This window comes from Dasypus novemcinctus, chromosome 7, assembly GCF_030445035.2.
Source record: "Dasypus novemcinctus isolate mDasNov1 chromosome 7, mDasNov1.1.hap2, whole genome shotgun sequence".
In the NCBI taxonomy this organism is placed as follows: domain Eukaryota; kingdom Metazoa; phylum Chordata; class Mammalia; order Cingulata; family Dasypodidae; genus Dasypus; species Dasypus novemcinctus.
Genome location: NC_080679.1, coordinates 88,906,707 through 88,924,555, shown reverse-complemented (window position 1 = coordinate 88,924,555; position 17,849 = coordinate 88,906,707). Strand labels below are relative to the sequence as shown.

Below are 17,849 nucleotides of genomic sequence, written 5' to 3'. Positions count from 1 at the left end.
GGAAGCACAGAGAGATTAAGAGGTGATTATTAAAGGGTAAGCTTTTTTGTTTGTTGTTTTTTGATTATTGGGATAATGAAAATGCTCTAATAATGATGATTGAAGTGATGAATGTACAACTATTTGACTATACCAAATACCATTGATCATATACTTTGGATGGACTATATGTTTTATTCATATGTATCAATAAAATTGATTTGAAATATAAAATGATAGCATTTTACTCAGTAGAAAATATCTATATGCAACCTTAAATATGACTAAAGTTTTAGAGGGACACATGTACTAAGACTCAAAATTAACTTGTATGAAGTTATATAACATCATTTTAAAATAATTTAGAAATCACTAGACTTTTCGAAAGGCTTTCAAATTCTAAAAACATTGAGTTAAAGTTGCTAAGAATTTTTTCAGATGACTCTTCAAAAAAAAAGATTACTCTTCAAGTATATGAAAGTTAAGAGTTCAGTCAAGATCCTCAAACAAGGGAAGACTCCACCTAGTTCTATGACAGGCACACAGCTTCACTGGGACATCTGGATCAGATTCAGAGGCAAACTGCCTTTCGCTCTGGCTAACCCTGTGAAATTTAACCCCCGTGAGAATGGTGTAGTAGTTGGATACTGTCCCGGGCCTCACAGCAACCAACACAACTTTCATAAAGCTTGCAGTGGAGGACTTAGTGTGGTTTTACAGTCAGCAGCCACCTAGGAAGACAGTCTGAAATTGTACTCATACCAGAGAATTCTGTTAGCCAACCAAAAGAAACCACAGTTCTCTGACCCTATGCCACACACATGACTTCTGAGGAAGTTAAACGGTTCAGCTTGAGATGACAGTGAACCAAACTCTATGTATCCTCAAAGCAAAAAAAGGTCAGCAATTTCACACTAGCCACAGACATTTTTTCGCTGCCTAAATACTACTAAATAATAGATACATTAACCCAAGGGCATCACTTATATTGAGAAACTTTGTTTGAAATATAAAATTATTCACTACACTCAACAAAAATTTGAAATCTTATAGTTTGACTTTTACTACCAAACACAAGAAATTAGGCATATGTAGGGCAATTAAATTCCACTTTGGGGAGTTACAAAAAGCAGACCCCTTACAATAAATATAGCCCTGTTTGCCTTGCCAACCATCCACTATGAATTCCTGGCTCTGCAACAAGTTTCTGCCGTAAGCATCCTAAGTACACAGTCTCCCAACTCTCTGGGATCCTTATTAATCTACATGTACAGTCATTTCCTCCGGTCCTATACGTTACACATTCTTGTTCCCACTGTCCAGGGTCCTCACTAAGATATCGTCCAAGTCTAAATTCAGCTTCATCTGGACAGATTCACTTTTACAGGGAGAGAAGCAAGAAGGATTAACAACTATTAAGGTATAGGTGTTATTTGCCGAAGGCTAACCTTGAAAGGGGAACATCGGTACTGTTTAACCTAAGAATAAAACCTGTGTGCAATCACAGTATATATTAACCTACTTGATTTATGCCCTTAATGAGCAGTTGAACTCCTATTGTTTCTTCCACATTCACGGTTTTTTCCTAAGGGCTCAAGATTCCACTTTCCACAGGTAAAACTCAGACTAAGCCATGCCCCTTCTCTGCCACAGGTGGCGCCATAGACCCCCAGCTACGCCACACAAGGCTCTTGTTACTTCTCCAAAAGTCCCTCGATTCAACTGCCTGTGGCTACCGCAATTACCCAGCCCTCTTCTATTTCTCACATCAGTTAAGAACAAAGCCTTAGCACACTCACTTGCCTCCTGTCCCAAGTCTTTGATTTACACAGGGAACTCTTAGCTGTAAAAAGAGGTTGTTAATAAGAGGTAAATGAGCTTGAATTTAAATTAAAAAAAAAACAATGACATTCTTGTGGGGACGTGTAGGTGCGGGTGTGATATATTTATTAAATAATACACAGTATAGTGAGGACTTAGTAAGGGGTCTGTGATTTTCACCTGACTGGCAAAGGGGTTCGTGGAGCAAAAAAGTTAAGAATCCCTGCTCTAGAGAAGAGACTGAATTTTCTCTTAAATTGCTTTTGATTAATGGCCAAGAAACCGCATCTAATACAAGCCACACCATTACTCACAGCAGGAGCCAGTAGGTTCAGTGCAGCTGTTGGGGATGAAACCTGGTCACCTGGGTTAAGACCTGGAGCCTAAGGACGTCTGGAAGGAGCTGTGGTCCTCCCTAGCTCTCGGTGGGATTACACAGATAGGAGGCGAGGGAACCAGCAGACACTTTAACCGCTGCATTCCCGGTCTGGATCAGATCTAATTCTGCTTTTGCCTGAGGCAGAAAGGGGTGTGCAGGGTGTGGACCGGTATAATTAAAAGAAACATTTGAAGGTGTGGTTAATCTAGACAGTATTTGGAAGTGAAATCAGGTTTTTATATATTTATTTTTGACAGAAGTAGAACTATGATGTACATTCCAGAAATCACACAGCTGATTTAATATGTTTGACAGTCTTCCACATCTATTAGTCTCATTCCTCCCTCTGGTAAGTCAGTGCGGAGGAGATACAGCCCTGCCCATCCACCATTCACCTCTATCTGCTTATGGGGGAGGGAATCGCCTAGAGTTACAATTTCAGGTGGGAGAAGGAGGTTCCTGAATATACCTTAGGAGGGCTACTGGCCTCTGGTGAACCAAACAGGACAAGGTGCAAATCCAATTTTATTCAAGAGCAACTATTTCTCAGAACTAGTTGAAGACCGAGAAAAGTACCTTAAGCACTGAAATCTTCTAGGTTGTCAATTTTTTATTTTCTGCGGCAGAAAATCTTAAAGGCTAAGTTTTTAAAACTCACTGAAACTAAACCTAATGAAGACTTAACACATATTCAGAAAAGAAAATTCAAATACAATAAATATTTTTACTCCTAAGTATTTGTAATGGGTTAATAATAATTTTAATAGTAAGAGGCATAATCGCTATCACATATCACTTGTTTACTATGTACCCCACCCCAGGCCGAATGTTTTATATGCATTATTTTTCTTAATTTCAACTAGGCAGGTACATTATTGTTCTCAAGAGAAGCTACGTAATGTGCAATGTCACCCATTTGGAAGGTGGTAGTGTTAAAATTTGAACCCAGGTCTGCTGGACAACACAGCCAGGGAGGGCCCTTGGCAATATTTTAAATGGCACTCCGAAACACCCCTAAATAACCTATTTGAGTTTTTCATTTTTTCTGTCCCCATCTTTTTGCAACTTAATTATTGAAATCAAGCCTCTCTGAAATGTGATACTTAATACTATTGGTGGATATGCTTGTTTTTGAAGAAAATAAAGGCAACAAAGTTAATTTAATAGGCACATAGCTTCTACTTGTTAAAACACACACACAATGTTGGTTTTTAAATTCTACTTTATCTCACTAAAGAATGAATTCTACATACAACTTTTGAATACTACAGCATATTATGGTTTAACCATTAGAGTCAGCATTTTAGGTAGGCATGATTTAAAACAAAAGAATTAAACCCTTACTCTTAAGAAGAAATGCAAATGACAAGTTTTTAAGTGTAACTTCAGAACCCCGATAAATTCAAAACAACTACACTTTGTAGTTAGACTATGTGCTGCAAGAGCACAAAAAAGAAAACACAAATTTTAAAAGCTTACAAAGGAACATTATTTTACCAAACTACATTTTCATCTTTGGTTGGCCTTTTGTATTTTGCCTCTCAAAATCCCTAAACTGCCTTGAAATCTGAAAAGACAGCTGTCCCCATATACACACAGGTGAAACTCATGGCTATTTTACATCCAATCTAATCAGGAAACAGTGGCAAATGACAGCAGTTAGGGGTCCGCCCACTCCCTCAACAGCAAGGTCTGTCTTGGCCTTCTCTGATCTAATTTCAGGCTTTAGGTCAGGTAAAGAAGCTACATTCTATATATCCAAGGGCTGAGAAAATAACCTAATTAGCTTCCATAACATTTAGCTGGGTTTAATTTGCATGCCAAAACGGAGAACATCAGTGGTGAACACTTGGGTGGTTGTATTACCAGACTTCTGTATGCACCAAGCAGGAAGATGCTCACCAGCACTCGGGGTACCGGGCCTCTTACATTAAAAAGCAAGATAAACAATAACCACCCAGCATGGCACACAGGCTAATTCTATTTTCCAATCCCATCGCTTCACCTTCCACCTCCACACCAAGGAGTCTCTTCTAGATAAATGCAAGTCTAAATGCAAGGACTAAGGGTCCTTTACAAAAGAAGCAAATGTATTAGTAATCATGTACCTTGCTGTAGAATTGCTATTCTGCAAAGACAATTTTAAAAAGACCTATTGTTATAAATTCTAGTCCCTCATTTCCTTCCTAGTTCCAACAGACTAAATCATGTTCTGACCAATCTTTTACAGCTAAAGCTGTCCCCTCTTCTCCCCTCCATTTACTCAGCAACTTCCCTAAGAATTCTAATAATTATAAAGGGAAAGGAAACCTTGGACCTGCTCTATTTTTATTTCCCTCAAGTCTTCTTTAAGGCTATCATCCTTGTAGCTTAAGAAGGTTACACACACACCCAGGCATGCACACACAAACACACACTACCACCCCCCAAGAGAAGGGAGGTTTAACACATCAACTATTTCCTGAAAGCACAGAGAAGTGAGGGAACATTATTTCCACCTGGAAATCGTATAATTCAAAGCTGGCATGAACTGAGTACTATATAAAGACATTGTATACTATATTTGGTCCTCCTCCTAAGCCTTCTAGATGTGAAAGGAATTTAACAATTTAAAATGAATGGTCAAACAGGAGGGGGGAAAACACCTACACAGGCCAATCATACCACTGTGAAGATGTTTTGTTTCCTTTTAGCCATCCGAGTGGCTGAAGAGAAGGTTGGGAAAGGTGGCTGGGAAAGAGAAGCTGTGGGGCAGGGAGCTAGGAAAGCACACGAAGCTGAGAAGTTGAAGGTGAGAGAAGTGAAGAAGAAATTGGTAAGCGTGAAACTGGCCAGAAAGAAATGCCTTTGGCCAGCATGTTACAGAATAAAAACACCTATTAAATGAAGAAAAATAGTACCCTTTCTCCCATACAGATTTTCACTTATCCATACTGCATGAATGAGGGCAAGTGTCAATTAACTCCATTTGATGCAAGGATATCAAAGCTTCCAATCACAGAGCTAATTAGTTGGTAAAAATGGTTCTCACATCTTCACTGTTTCTTGTTCAGAAACAAACTTTGCAGCCTCTAAGAGTGTGAAAGTAAGCAGTAGATTATCCAATATTTTTTGTTGGATTAAGCCTGCCAAAAGAGAGAGATCCATTTATAGTTGCTCATCAAATAAAATCTAAAAATAAAAATTCCGAATAGACTTCACAATTAGCCCAATTCTCCAAGATATTTATCAAAGTTGATTCTTGCATGTAAAACTGCAACCTTCATAATGAAATTGCTTTACCTAAGTCATGAATAAAACATCGCTTTTTAGACTTCAGATAAATAAATACAATTAAGTCAAGACTTGAATTGAGATGATAAATATTTGTTGAGTACAACATAACTGAAAGAACCCTTGGCGATCATGCTGCAGAAGTGAAAAGCAACTAAGGAGAAAAGTCCTCATAAATTTAAACAGCTTGGACAAGCTTTTTAGTGGTAGTGGTAGTGAAGATGTAAGAATGGAGGGCAAGCAGTGTTGATAATCCATGGTAGAAAATAACCTAAGATTCAATATGTACTCTCTCAGGTCAAATTATTCCTTCAAGGTCCATCAAGAAACTAAGACTCCTTACATCCAAATACCTTTCCCGGGTCTGGCTCTGTGCTCCTGCACTTTTCTGTTCTCTCCAAAGGTTCTTCTAAGGACCTCAGGGAGGCCCAAGCTGCCCACTAACTCACTCTAGGACAGGAAACACACCAGGGTTCTTGTGCTATTGTTCTTTCTAGTGTTTGTAAGAGCATTTACATGGGGCGGAAAGAGTTAAAATCCAACATGAAGTACCAGAAGGGAGGTTTTATATTGGTAAGTTATTCGTCACAAAACTGGAAGGTCAAGAAAGTGAAAGGTCTAAGGCAATGGTTTCAAAACTTCCTTCCCAGAGAACACATTTATTAGGAAGGAAAAGCTTTTAACAGTGGGCTCCTAGCCGTGTCTACTCTTCATTGTATTACTTAGAATCCTGTGGTAAGGTCTCTAAAAATAGAGGATCAGGGAGGGGAGATGATGAAGTACAAAGAAGAGAGGCCGAGGAAGGCTTCCCAGAGGTGGGATGGCCAAGTGAGCTTAATATTCATGGAAAGTCTTAAAACAATAAAAGGCATGGAAATCCTGGGAAAAGAGAGAGAAAAAGAAAAGAATCAACCGAGATAGGAACTGTTCATTCTTGAAAGCCAGTGAAATGACCATCTGGTTGGCTTGGGCATATTTGTTGAGGTTGGGGAAAACTAGAAAGATAATAAGACCCTAAAAGTGAGTAGAATGTGGATGTGATGCCTTACCTGCACAGCAAGAGAATCACAGGGAGAAAGGACAATTTAAAGCCAGTAAGAAATGAGAGAAATGGCTTGTGGGGAAAGTAAAACTAGGGAAATTTCCCCCTTTCACCCCTGCCTCCCATGAAAAGAAGGTATGAAGTAAAAGAAGTATCACTGGATGGAAAAATCAGAATATCTGCATTCGTGTCCGGCCTTGGCCAGTAACTGGAACATCATCTCCAGGAAGCTCAGTTTCTCATGGGTGAAACGAGCAGATGAGACTAGAGGATTTTTAAGTTTGTTTGCAGAAATCACATACAATGTTATCTATATTCCTATACCACTTAGGCCATGCACTGATTTCCTATTTGGTAACAGATGATCATGAAAAATATTAGAAATAAATAAAGCTATACTAAAAGTACAACTAAGCCTAAAAAATGACATTATTCTGAGTTCTTCCAAACCAGACTGTCCTTAAAGTGAAAATATTATCGCTGAAATTGCCTTATTAACTTAGACCTAGGATTTCATGTTAGCTAAGTAGCCTGGCATCTTTGTTTCAACCCGAAATAAATACAAAAAGTTGCATCTTGCATTCTATCCAATCTCTTATATATAAAGGGACCATGTAATAGTTTCAAAACTACCTTAAAGAAAACTCAAATTACAGCCCCAAACAATGAGCTATCAGAACAGAGTAAACATAAACCTCTGCCCAGCTTCAGGTGTGCAATTAATTACTCTTCTGGATTCTGAATGGAGGTGTACAGAGGGAGCTTTTCTTCTTCTGAGCCCTTCATGGGGAATATTCAGAGCAAGACCAGTTGTCTTCCTCAACATGGAAGTTTGTCAATTGGACAAGGACAAACTCTTCTTTTCCTTTTTGCTCATAATACATTGAAAAAAGAAAACTTCCTAAGGGAAGTGAAACATTACTTTTATCATGACAGTTCATAACACCTCTGTAATGCTCTGAATTTCCTGCCACACCCCCAATGGAGTTAAGATTCCAGGGCCAGAACTTCCTTCCAGCTGCTTTTTTAAAGTCTATGTCCAGTACTCTTTGTATCCTCTAGTACATCTTTTAAGTGAAGAATTATTGCTGAGATTGCAAAGTCCTCAGTATTTTAAAGTATGCTTTCAGCCCGTTAAATATTTACTGAAAACATTATAAAGGCAACTAAACATTACATTGAAAAAAATTAAGTAAGCTTACCCAAAAAACCCCAACTGATTTATTTAATTTTTCTTCAGAGGTAGAGGGACATGCAAATGGGTCTGTAGATTATGGATTTCATAAATTGGCCCCCAGAGAACAATAGTATTATGTGTATTTTCAGGAAACCAAAAAAAGGATTTGAAATCTCCCTAAAATATATATTTTTAAAATGAGACCATCTTATCCAATAGTGTTGTGATTTGTATACAGTCAAAATAAAATATAAACAGGAAAAACTTTTGAGTTAATACAACTCAAAACTTTATGGTTACATCTGTTTGTTTCACATGGTAAGATCTAGCATATTACATCGAATACACCATAATTAAATAGAGTGCTATAGTGTAGAAAAGCTCTCTTACTATGTATCTCTGCACATGTTCCTGTATGTAAACTGTGTGTGTGAGAGAGAGAGAGAGAAAAGAATCACTCCAAGGGCTTAAGCAGTGGAGTGAATGGTTGTCTCTGAGTTATTGCCATGGGCAGCGACTATTTTTTCCTTTAACTTTGTAAATAACTGGCACTGTTAAAATGCAGATCCTGACTCAGCCTGAGGGGTTGGGTCTTAAGATTGTGCATTGCTAACTAGCTTCTAGATGATGTCCTGGCACAAGTCAGGACTCAATGCAGGACTCTAGGTTGGTTTGAGAGGATGAATTTAAGAGGACCTCCTGCCAGCTTTAAGAGGGAGGAAGGTGCATCTACTTACAAAATGAAACAAAAAAACCTTTTATTCTTCTGACTTCCAATTTTATAAAATGTTAGCACTGGGAGGGACATCAAAGATCATACAATCCAGCCATTCTAAACCAGAAGTATCACAGACTCTTGAGAGCCTGCAGAGTGAGGAATGGAGGTGGTGGCCATGTTTTTATTTTTAACAAAGGAGCCTGGCTTTTAAAATGTTGGGAAACGCTGATATAACCCAATCCCTCACTTTGTAGGAAACCTGAGGCCCAGAGAGGTTAAACCATATATATCTCCAGAGTCACACAGCTAACTAGGGGCAGAAGTAGCTCTCATTCCCATCACTGTTTTCTTACAGCATACAAAGATGTAAAGAAAGTATATGCCAAGTTTTCTTAATATGCTTTTTATTTTCAAAAGTTACCAGAGATTAAATCCAGGACCTCATACAGGGAAAAGAGGCACTCAACCACTTGAGCTACATCCGCTCCCCTCTTAATATGCTTTTAAAATGACAAAAATTGATAAGCAAGTCTAACAGCTGTTAAGGCATCATATAAAACCTACATATTTTGCCCAACTCGTATTTCATCCACTATCATCATGGCTTACATGATGGCCATGAAAAAACCATGGGGGAAGGGGCTGTGAGGGTCAGGGGAGAGTTATTGCTTAATGGGTGTAGTTTCTGTTTGAGGTGATGAAAAAGACAGGGTAAGGGATATTGGTGATGGTAGCACAAGATTGTGAAAGTTAATTAATAGCAACGAATTGTTCAGGGGTTAAAATGGGAAATTTTTAATCATATATTTGTTACTACAATAAAAACTTTTAAAAAAACACCAAAAACTCCAATATGCTAGAAATCCGATTTCTTGCTTAAAAAAATAAGAGAAATGCATACAACCTATTAAATTACAATTCAAAACTCTGAAAAAAAAAAAAAAGTTTGTGAATGCTATCCATTTCCACATTAAAAATCTGTGAATAGCACACATTATCATTATTTGTACTATCTATGAAGATATAAAATCAAATGGATTAATCATAATTTGTTGCCTTTCTGTCAGAGAAGTACATTCAGGGTCAACTGGCAATTACATAGGTTTAAATTACAAACCCTGACTAAGGCGAATCACTAGAAATTGCTGGCCCATGGTCAGGTCTCCCTGTATGTGTCACAAATTCACACTTAAAACAAGTGACTTCCACCTCTCAGGGTCCTTACAGATGAAATGGAGAGAACTGTAAGACTTTTCCTTTCACACACGCTAGTGTTTGCTTTTATCTTAAAGCTTTGCAATGGACACACTCCTATTAATTTTCTGAGATAAGGTTTTCCTTCAGAAACAAAGTTAATGTGAACCCTGCTCCCAGCAGCTCATGAGTATATTGTTATGGGGACAAACTTTCTTACATGCCAGATTTCCTCTTATCGACACTGCATATTTAGACTGAATATATGCCGCTAAAATAGTCCTGATATTTTCCTCCCTTTTGTGGAGCCAGCTCTTGCACTACTGTCCAGTCACTCCTAGTAGTGACTATGTCAACCCTGGAACACCTAGACACATTGGAAGCTAACCAAACTAAATGCTGGCAAGGTTCATTTCCCTTTTCACCTTTTCTGAAATAGATAAGTTGAAGAAGTACTTCACTCAGTGGTAAGCAGTTAACAGGGAAAAGGCTTTAATATCCATGGAAACCAGGTGCAATTTTTTTCCCCCTTGTAATCTTATAATTCTCTTTCTTTAAAGCCGGGAGTCATTACTTAACAAGAAAAAAAGTGAAGATATTAATCTTACCGAATACCTTTTTATTTTCTGTTGCTAACGTTAATCACAAAGGATCAGTTTCATCTTCTAAACATGCAGAGTACTACTTTTATTAAAGGGAGCTTCTTTTCCAAGGAACCCAGAATATAAAGTCACGGCTCTCTAGAATGGAGACCTAGAACCTCTGTGTGTTTGGGGGAGTGGGTGCAGGGTCAGTGGGCTAGAAAAATGCTTAGCTATTACACTGGAATTTTCCTCATCCTCCTTTGCTCTCATTATATTTAGTGTCATTACAATATCAAAGAATAAACTATCATTTACCCTTGTTGTATCCAATCAAGTATATGATCTTTTCACTGTCAATTACTATCCTAGGTAAACCTAATGTATTAGTGACTAGTACCTAAAGTGGGTTTCATGTAACTTTGCCCTTCTAAAATGTACCCAACAAGAAAATAACACCATGCCTCTCCACTTACCACAATATAACATATTTATGAAGAAAAACAAACCTAAGCAGCTTAAGACACTGGTTTCAGGAAACACCACTTTCAACGACCTTGAAGGTGGACCAATTCTCTGCGTCCACCCCCACCTCATCCAAAGCAGCCAGTGAGCATTTCCAGCACAGGAAAGGGGGCCAGAGCCCAAACACCACAGTAGACCCCTGCTGGACAGAGCAGACAGGAGTGTCGGGTTAGGTGAAGCCAGGCAACTGCACCAGGATCTCAGAATTAAGTTATGAGAAAGCCACCTCAGAGAAACCTCAACACCTCCCTAAAATTATCAAATCACTCTGCTAAAAAAGAAAAGTTGGGGGAAAGGATCACAAGCAGCTTTTACATTTCTATTTCTTCATACAGGCAAAATCACAAATTTCTAAAATTCAAGTCTTGGACAACACTTCCTCTACATCCTGGAACAGATTTAATCTCAAAAAAGTACTCTGCCCAGTTTGAAAATCAAAACACAGTGTAAAAGAATGAACTAAGAAGAATGGTGGTGTTTCTTTTTTAAAGATCAGAACCAGGCACAAAAGTGTCCACTCCAGGAAGGAGCAAACAGGCTTCCTTTTCTACACTGAGGATAGGATGTTGGAGAAGTCCATCTCTATCCTCATGACAGAGAAGATTCTAATAGCCATTCTGCTCTTCCCTATAATCCAGGAGCTGCTCCCAGTTCCACAAGAGTTGCTCAAATTCAATCACCATCCTACTTTTCGAAGAACATCCATCACCAAACAAATTGAGAAGATACAAATCTAAAGGACAGTTTAATCCTGCCTGGATACATTTTTAAAAGGCAATATGTAAACTGTAAAAACTGGGGCCAGAATATATCCATGAAATCTTGGACAGGCCATCTCATTCTGCTCTCCCCAGAAATGCATCTCCATTCTCCTTTACTGCAAAATTCATCTTACCTTGTAATAATAGCTGATGTGCAAATCCTTGCAAGCAGCTATCGTCCCAGAAATAGCAGCTGGCCAGGAACAATGGTTTTACCTTAATGGAGGAGCTGTTTACCCATTTTAGTTGGATCTTATAATAGTTCATTTTTTCCTTACATGGAAAGCAATCTAGCAGCCTTTAAAAATAAGCAAATAGCAAGGGGGAAACCCATTTTAACCCTTGAAAACTTAATTGAAAACATTTTTTTCTAGAGAATTGAGTGTTGTTCATAATACTAAAAAGCGAACATTATTATTTGTTATGTTTTTGGCTCCATGCTAAAGTGTTTTGCAAACATTATTTCATTTAATCACAATAAGGTAGGTCTGACTATCACAATTTTACAGAGAAGAAAACAGAAGATAAGTGATTTTTCTAAGATCGCTGAGGAGGTGGCAGTATGGACATGAAAAAAGGTCTTCAAGAACTAAGTGAAAGAGAAAATGGGTATAAGGGAGGAGGAGAATGTCATTAAGTTTCACTGTACTGGGAACATGACTTGATACACAATTGCTCTAAGACTTAAAGAAAAACTGGCCTTTGCTACCAACAGTATACCTATGTCATAGTTACTGAGAATATTCCTAACTCCCATCAACAAAACATATCCAAAAAATCTGACTCATGAAACTGGATGCAAAACAGTGAAACTAAATGACAGGTCATTCCTTACTCCAACAACCAACAGCACAGCTTTTACTATGAAAAAAAATATTGCTAGTAACCATTTCTGGCAAATCTCTTTCCTGCACATCTTCTCAATATATATTTTAATCTCCACAAAAGTTTAACAGTTTGTAATATGATATATCCACATGTGAATTAAATAACAAGTCTCCCCCAATGGACCATAAGCCCCTTGAAGACATGGGGCCGTATCTTGCCTAATAATTCCATCCTACAGCAGAAAGAGTGGACAGAAAGCTTTAGGTTTCTGGTGACAGAACATAGACTGACATATGTGAGAAGCCATGTAACTGTTGTGATGATTAATAAAACGTCCTATGCCAAACAGCTCCAGGGTATAAGGAGCTAAGCTGCGCTGGCAATTGTTAGGTGGTGGTGCTGATGAAGTTTCTTAGAAGAGAGTTTGATGGGGGGGGGGGATGCACTAATCCTATCATTTTCCTACCTGATACTGGACCTATCCTTTCACTGGAAATTTAGTATCTTTCCTCTCCAGACTGAAGCATCTTGGGGAACAATCTACCAACTCTATGACAGGTGGACTTTTAAAATTCCTAGTTTAGACTTCCAAACCCCAGGGACACTAGGCACATTATGATTGATAGTGAGAATGATAATTTAGAAAAAAAATGCATCCTAATAATCTTAATCTTATTGCCTTTGAATACACAGGTTATGTGAATATCTGTCTTTTCAAAACAGATTAATCAGAATTACTATAAACTTTCAAGAAGACATAATCACTTTGGGATGGCCCATCTTTGGTAATGGCCACATCTGGTCAGGCAGTTGTTACTCAATTTCTGCCAGGATTCGCTTTATTAGACTTTCAATTGAAAAATGATACCTTCACTCTAATTCTTTTAATTGATTTTTAACCTTAGAGAAGTGTAAGATAGAGTTATCTGTAGGACTAACTTCTTAATGTAGTCACCTGAGTAGTTTGATAAAATTCTTTACAGAGAATCACAACCCCTCCCTGAGCTCAGCATGACTTTTAAAAACATGACTCCTTGAGATGGGCCTCATCTCTTTAGTAACTGCCACACTGAATGGGTACAGTAAGGTGTATCAAAGTTAAAGATGAAATAAAAATGGAGAGAAAGTAGAAAGTGGCTTTCTGTAAAGGCAGATTTTGACCCTCCTAACCATACTTATGTATAGAAAATGATTTTACATAATCATCCACTAAGTCAGGGTTTGGTAACAAGAGGTCTGTAAGCTTGAACTGAAAATCGAAAAAGCATTACTCTTGTGGGGACATGTTGGTGCAGGTGTGAAATATATTTTAAATAATACACAGTATAGTGTGGACTTAGTAAGGGGTCCATGGTTTTCACCTGACAGGCAAAGGGATCTGTGGAACAAAAAACGTTAAAAACCCCTGCACTAAGCTAGTTATACCAGTTCATTCTTTAATCATCTTTAGATCCAGAAAGAAAATTAAGGGTCCTCTTCTCCAGTTTTGTATCCAAAGAAAGAATGCTCTCTATAGCACAGAGATTGGGCATAAGCAAGGCATCATTATAAGACAGCAGATGCCCCAATTTATTTCTAAAATATTTGTAATTGCTACAACATATAATGAATTTAGTTTTCCCTTCTTTTACACAAATTTAGATATTTAATAACTATACTCCTCCAAACCTCAAAACAAACAAAACAATAAACAACTTTTTTGGCTGAAGGGAGGCAGTATGGAAATTAGAGTTAAAAGAATATATTTAGAAGTTGGACAGCTTGAGTTTAGATGCTACCACTATGCCTGGGGTTATTTAATCATGTCAAACCTCATTTCCTCATCTGCAAAATGAGAAGGATGATACCATCTAGTCTAGCTCATAGAGTTGTGAATATTACACAAGCTTATCATGGTAGAGCCCTCAGTAAAATGCTAACCTTGGAAGAAGTGCTCAACTACCATTAGCTACACTTCCTCAAGGTCACCCTCTAAATCTGGTGCACCTAGTACAGGCAACACCAGCTCTAATCTTAAAACTGACCTATACATATAAGTAGCTTCCCAATATCCCTTCTTCTACTTTGAGGCTAGTTTGCATGCAACTAGAAAAAAAAATTGTGGGTTCAAAAATGCAAAAGGCAAATAAACCTAGTGGGTCCAATTTTCCAGGCAAGGTTCCTTGGAAAGTCTGGCCAGTTTAAACATCTCATAGTCTCCAGACTTTTTCACTTGGGTTAGTTTTACCTCTTGAAATTCCAATTAGAGATGTGTTTGGGTTGGGACCCATTTTTAAAATCCCCAAACTTGCAGACCATGATGTGGTGAAATTGTCATCACCTAGCATAGCTGACATGAGCAGCAGGAAGGGGATGTGGACTTGTATTTACTGGAAAGAAAGGCTGAGAATGTAATGGGAGGGGGAGGAAGGACAAAGTACTGTCACAACTGGGATCTCTGGGCAGCCTGATATAAATGACAACTCAGGAGAGCGTTATGGAGAGAGAGGAGAAAGCAACAAATGACATCCAATTTATACTTTTCAGTATGATTATTAGAAGTGGGAAAGGTATTCTCTTCCTCTATCTAATGTACCAAATGCACAAGGGAACTCAGAACCCAAGCTGGCACAATTCAGTTCTAAAATTCCATTAGAAAACTATTATAAGATAAAAGTGCCTGAAAAAGAACTTTTTAGGAGTAATGTTCCCATAACTTGTTGAGCTGCCTTTTTCTGTTCTTTTATTTTTGTGAATTTGAAATAAAGTTAATTAAAAATTAAAAAAAAAAGAAAAAGACAACTATGGGTTTCTGTGCTAACCTGGGAATCTAACCACCATTAAAAACATTTCAATAGGAAAACCTGGGAACCAAAATGCCAAATACAATATTTCTGTGAGAAATGTGTTCTGATTTCAAAAGTTTCAATTTAGAGATGCACTTTTATCCATGCAGTAGGATGACTTCATTTAGCAACCTAGATATTATAATTTCATTAATGGAGATAACACTATACTAATGGTCTAAGCAGCTAAGCAAATTATTTTGTTAGCTAACAGCCATTTATGGTGAAATCAGCCACCCAGGTCTTTTCATACACCTAGTCATATTAGATTTCTCACATTATTTTTCACTTAACTGCAAGATTTTATGATTATTTACCCCTATTACACATAGTTTTACTGTTAACTTGGGCCTGTTTTCCAGCATGCCAGTATCTTTTTGAAAGTTAATCACCATTCCTCCCAGCTAAGTATCATCTGAAGAATTAAGAGGCATGGTGTACAAGTTCCTGTTTTGAGCAAATTTTATCAAAGAACATTCACTATCTGATTTACTGAATTCTAAGACTGCCCCTGCCCCTTAATTTTCCCTGCTCTTTTTCCCCTATAGCTATCCATTAGATCTATATATGGTGTTAGTAGAGAGAGGCTAAAAATTTTAAAGTATCATCATTAGCTGCACTAGGTAGGGCTGGGGGTTACGTAATGATGGGGGAAAGGCTGAGTATTCTCTTTGTCTTATCAATGCTTCTTTTTGTACTCCTCCTTAGAAGAAATGATTAAGAATGGGGTAAATCTCTAAATTTTAGCAAAAGCTTTTAATCATGAATGTTGTTTCTGAAAATTAACAGTGAACGTTATTGTGGCAGAATGCGGCTAAGCAAGCAGAGGCAGAGTGTGGGAAAGCGGGAGAGGCGCAGCACCACCGTCTTCGCCTGCCTCCTGGACCCTGAGGTTCTCTGCAATAGCAATGGAGCCTTTCTCTGCAGCCAACAGCAAGCTGGTCCACCCCGTATAAACAGCAGGCAAGGGGAGGAAAGGGGGCAAATGAAGAAAAGAAAATGGGCATTCACTCACATACTCACCGCATTTGTGCCCTGAGACGCTCAGGAATCTCCCTTCCTTGCCAAGTCCTCCCAACAGAAAGGCAAAGAGCTAGCCAAGGATCTCCATCCCCCAACCCCCAAACATCCCAGGCACTAACTTAAAAAAAAAAACAAAACACAAGGGAGAAACTATTGAAAAAGAAAAAGAAAAGAAAAGGCTTTTCCTGAAACTGGGTTTCAAAAAATTCCACCTGAGCCCTGAGGTTTACTGGCAGCTTAGTTTTGACTCAGTTACTTATAAATTTGTCATTCTTTACTTGGCACCTATTTACATTCGCAGCCTGCATCACTCCTGGACTTAAAAGATCACTGCTTTACAAGACAGTTCATTCTTATCTTCACACAGGAAGGGCAACCACTGTTGCAGGAATACTTCATCCAACAGCTGGTAACTGTAGTGTGCTTCTCAATCACCTCAATCACCTTAAAATGCATATTCCAGGGCCTCACCCGGTGGAGTTTAAGTATGTCTGTGGAGGTGGGGCCTGATCATTTACAATTTTATAAGCACCCCAGGAGAGTCTGGAGCAGATGGTCACACTTTAGGAAATGCTAATATAAAGGGTAGAAATCCAGAGACCCTGGAAAGTCTACTGCATGGTTTATACTGCTGAGGTGCGTCTTTCCAGCACTTGGGGCCCCTCACCCACTTACACCACAATGCTCTGGGGTCTGTGCCACGCGACGCCAACACTGTCTCCCCCTTGCTCCCCAGAGGGGCTATCTTTCAACTCTTCCAAAGCACAGCAGATCCTTTTACTTGCCAGCAGGAAAAGACCTCTAAGCTGCAGGTTTTAAGGACCACACCCTCCAGATCCTCTTTGGCATCAGCTGATCCAAGCAATTTCTAGGCTGATCTGATGCTTCTAACCAATCCTCCCCTCAGAAGCGAGAGCCTCTTGCAGTTTCCCACTAAGTGACATGGAGTTCAACGTCCAGCTCTAAGTTAATAACGCTATGAACGTCCCTGGGTACAAATATAAACTTGAATGCTTGGATGATTCTCCCAGAGAGAGGTCTTCCAAAGTACCCCTCCTATGGAGTTACAAGACAAGTTCTTTCAACTTGTATTTAATGATGGAGTTAATTCCATATATGTACATTTTATAAACCGTCCCAATCACAGATTTAATTTATATGACTGTTAGTGGCAAAAAAAATTCAGGAAGTGGCTGCTTTTGTAAACCTAACACCCTCATTTTGGGCAGAAAGGGTACCGTGCCTTTAAATGTATTGCCTGACACAGTACCTGATAGTCACTGATAAATTCTTGCTGAAATAATGACTGATAAGCATGCCTAACTTCACAGACTAGATGTTTTTTGAAACATTCTATTAATGCATGATCAAGTCCATGTTTTAAATGCAGTAAGGAAATAAGATTGTAAAGAAAATCTGGGAGAATAGCAAATACTGTGCCCTAAATATACACGTAATGCATAAATACTATGCTACAAAGAAACGTAAGTTCTAGTGCTCAAAGATATTAAACAATCTAGGTGGTAATAAGAAACACTCACATCCAAACAAAAGGCTAAAGAACTTAGCAATTAAGCAAAAATTATATATAATGAAGACTCCTTTTATAAAGAGAAATGCCCAATTTAGCTTTCATGTTTTTTAAAAAAATCTGTGCCATCTGAGATGTGTCCTCATCTTTTTTTGAGTATTCCTCAAACAAGGGGGAAAAGTTGAAAAAAAA

General features: G+C 38.3%; 1 protein-coding gene across 14 annotated transcripts in view; it reads right to left on the bottom strand.

Moving 5' to 3' along the window:
• Nucleotides 1-17,849, bottom strand: part of RBMS1 (RNA binding motif single stranded interacting protein 1) — a 225,903-nt gene that overhangs the window by 98,956 nt on the left and 109,098 nt on the right. The gene's annotated exons all lie outside the window — the stretch shown is intronic.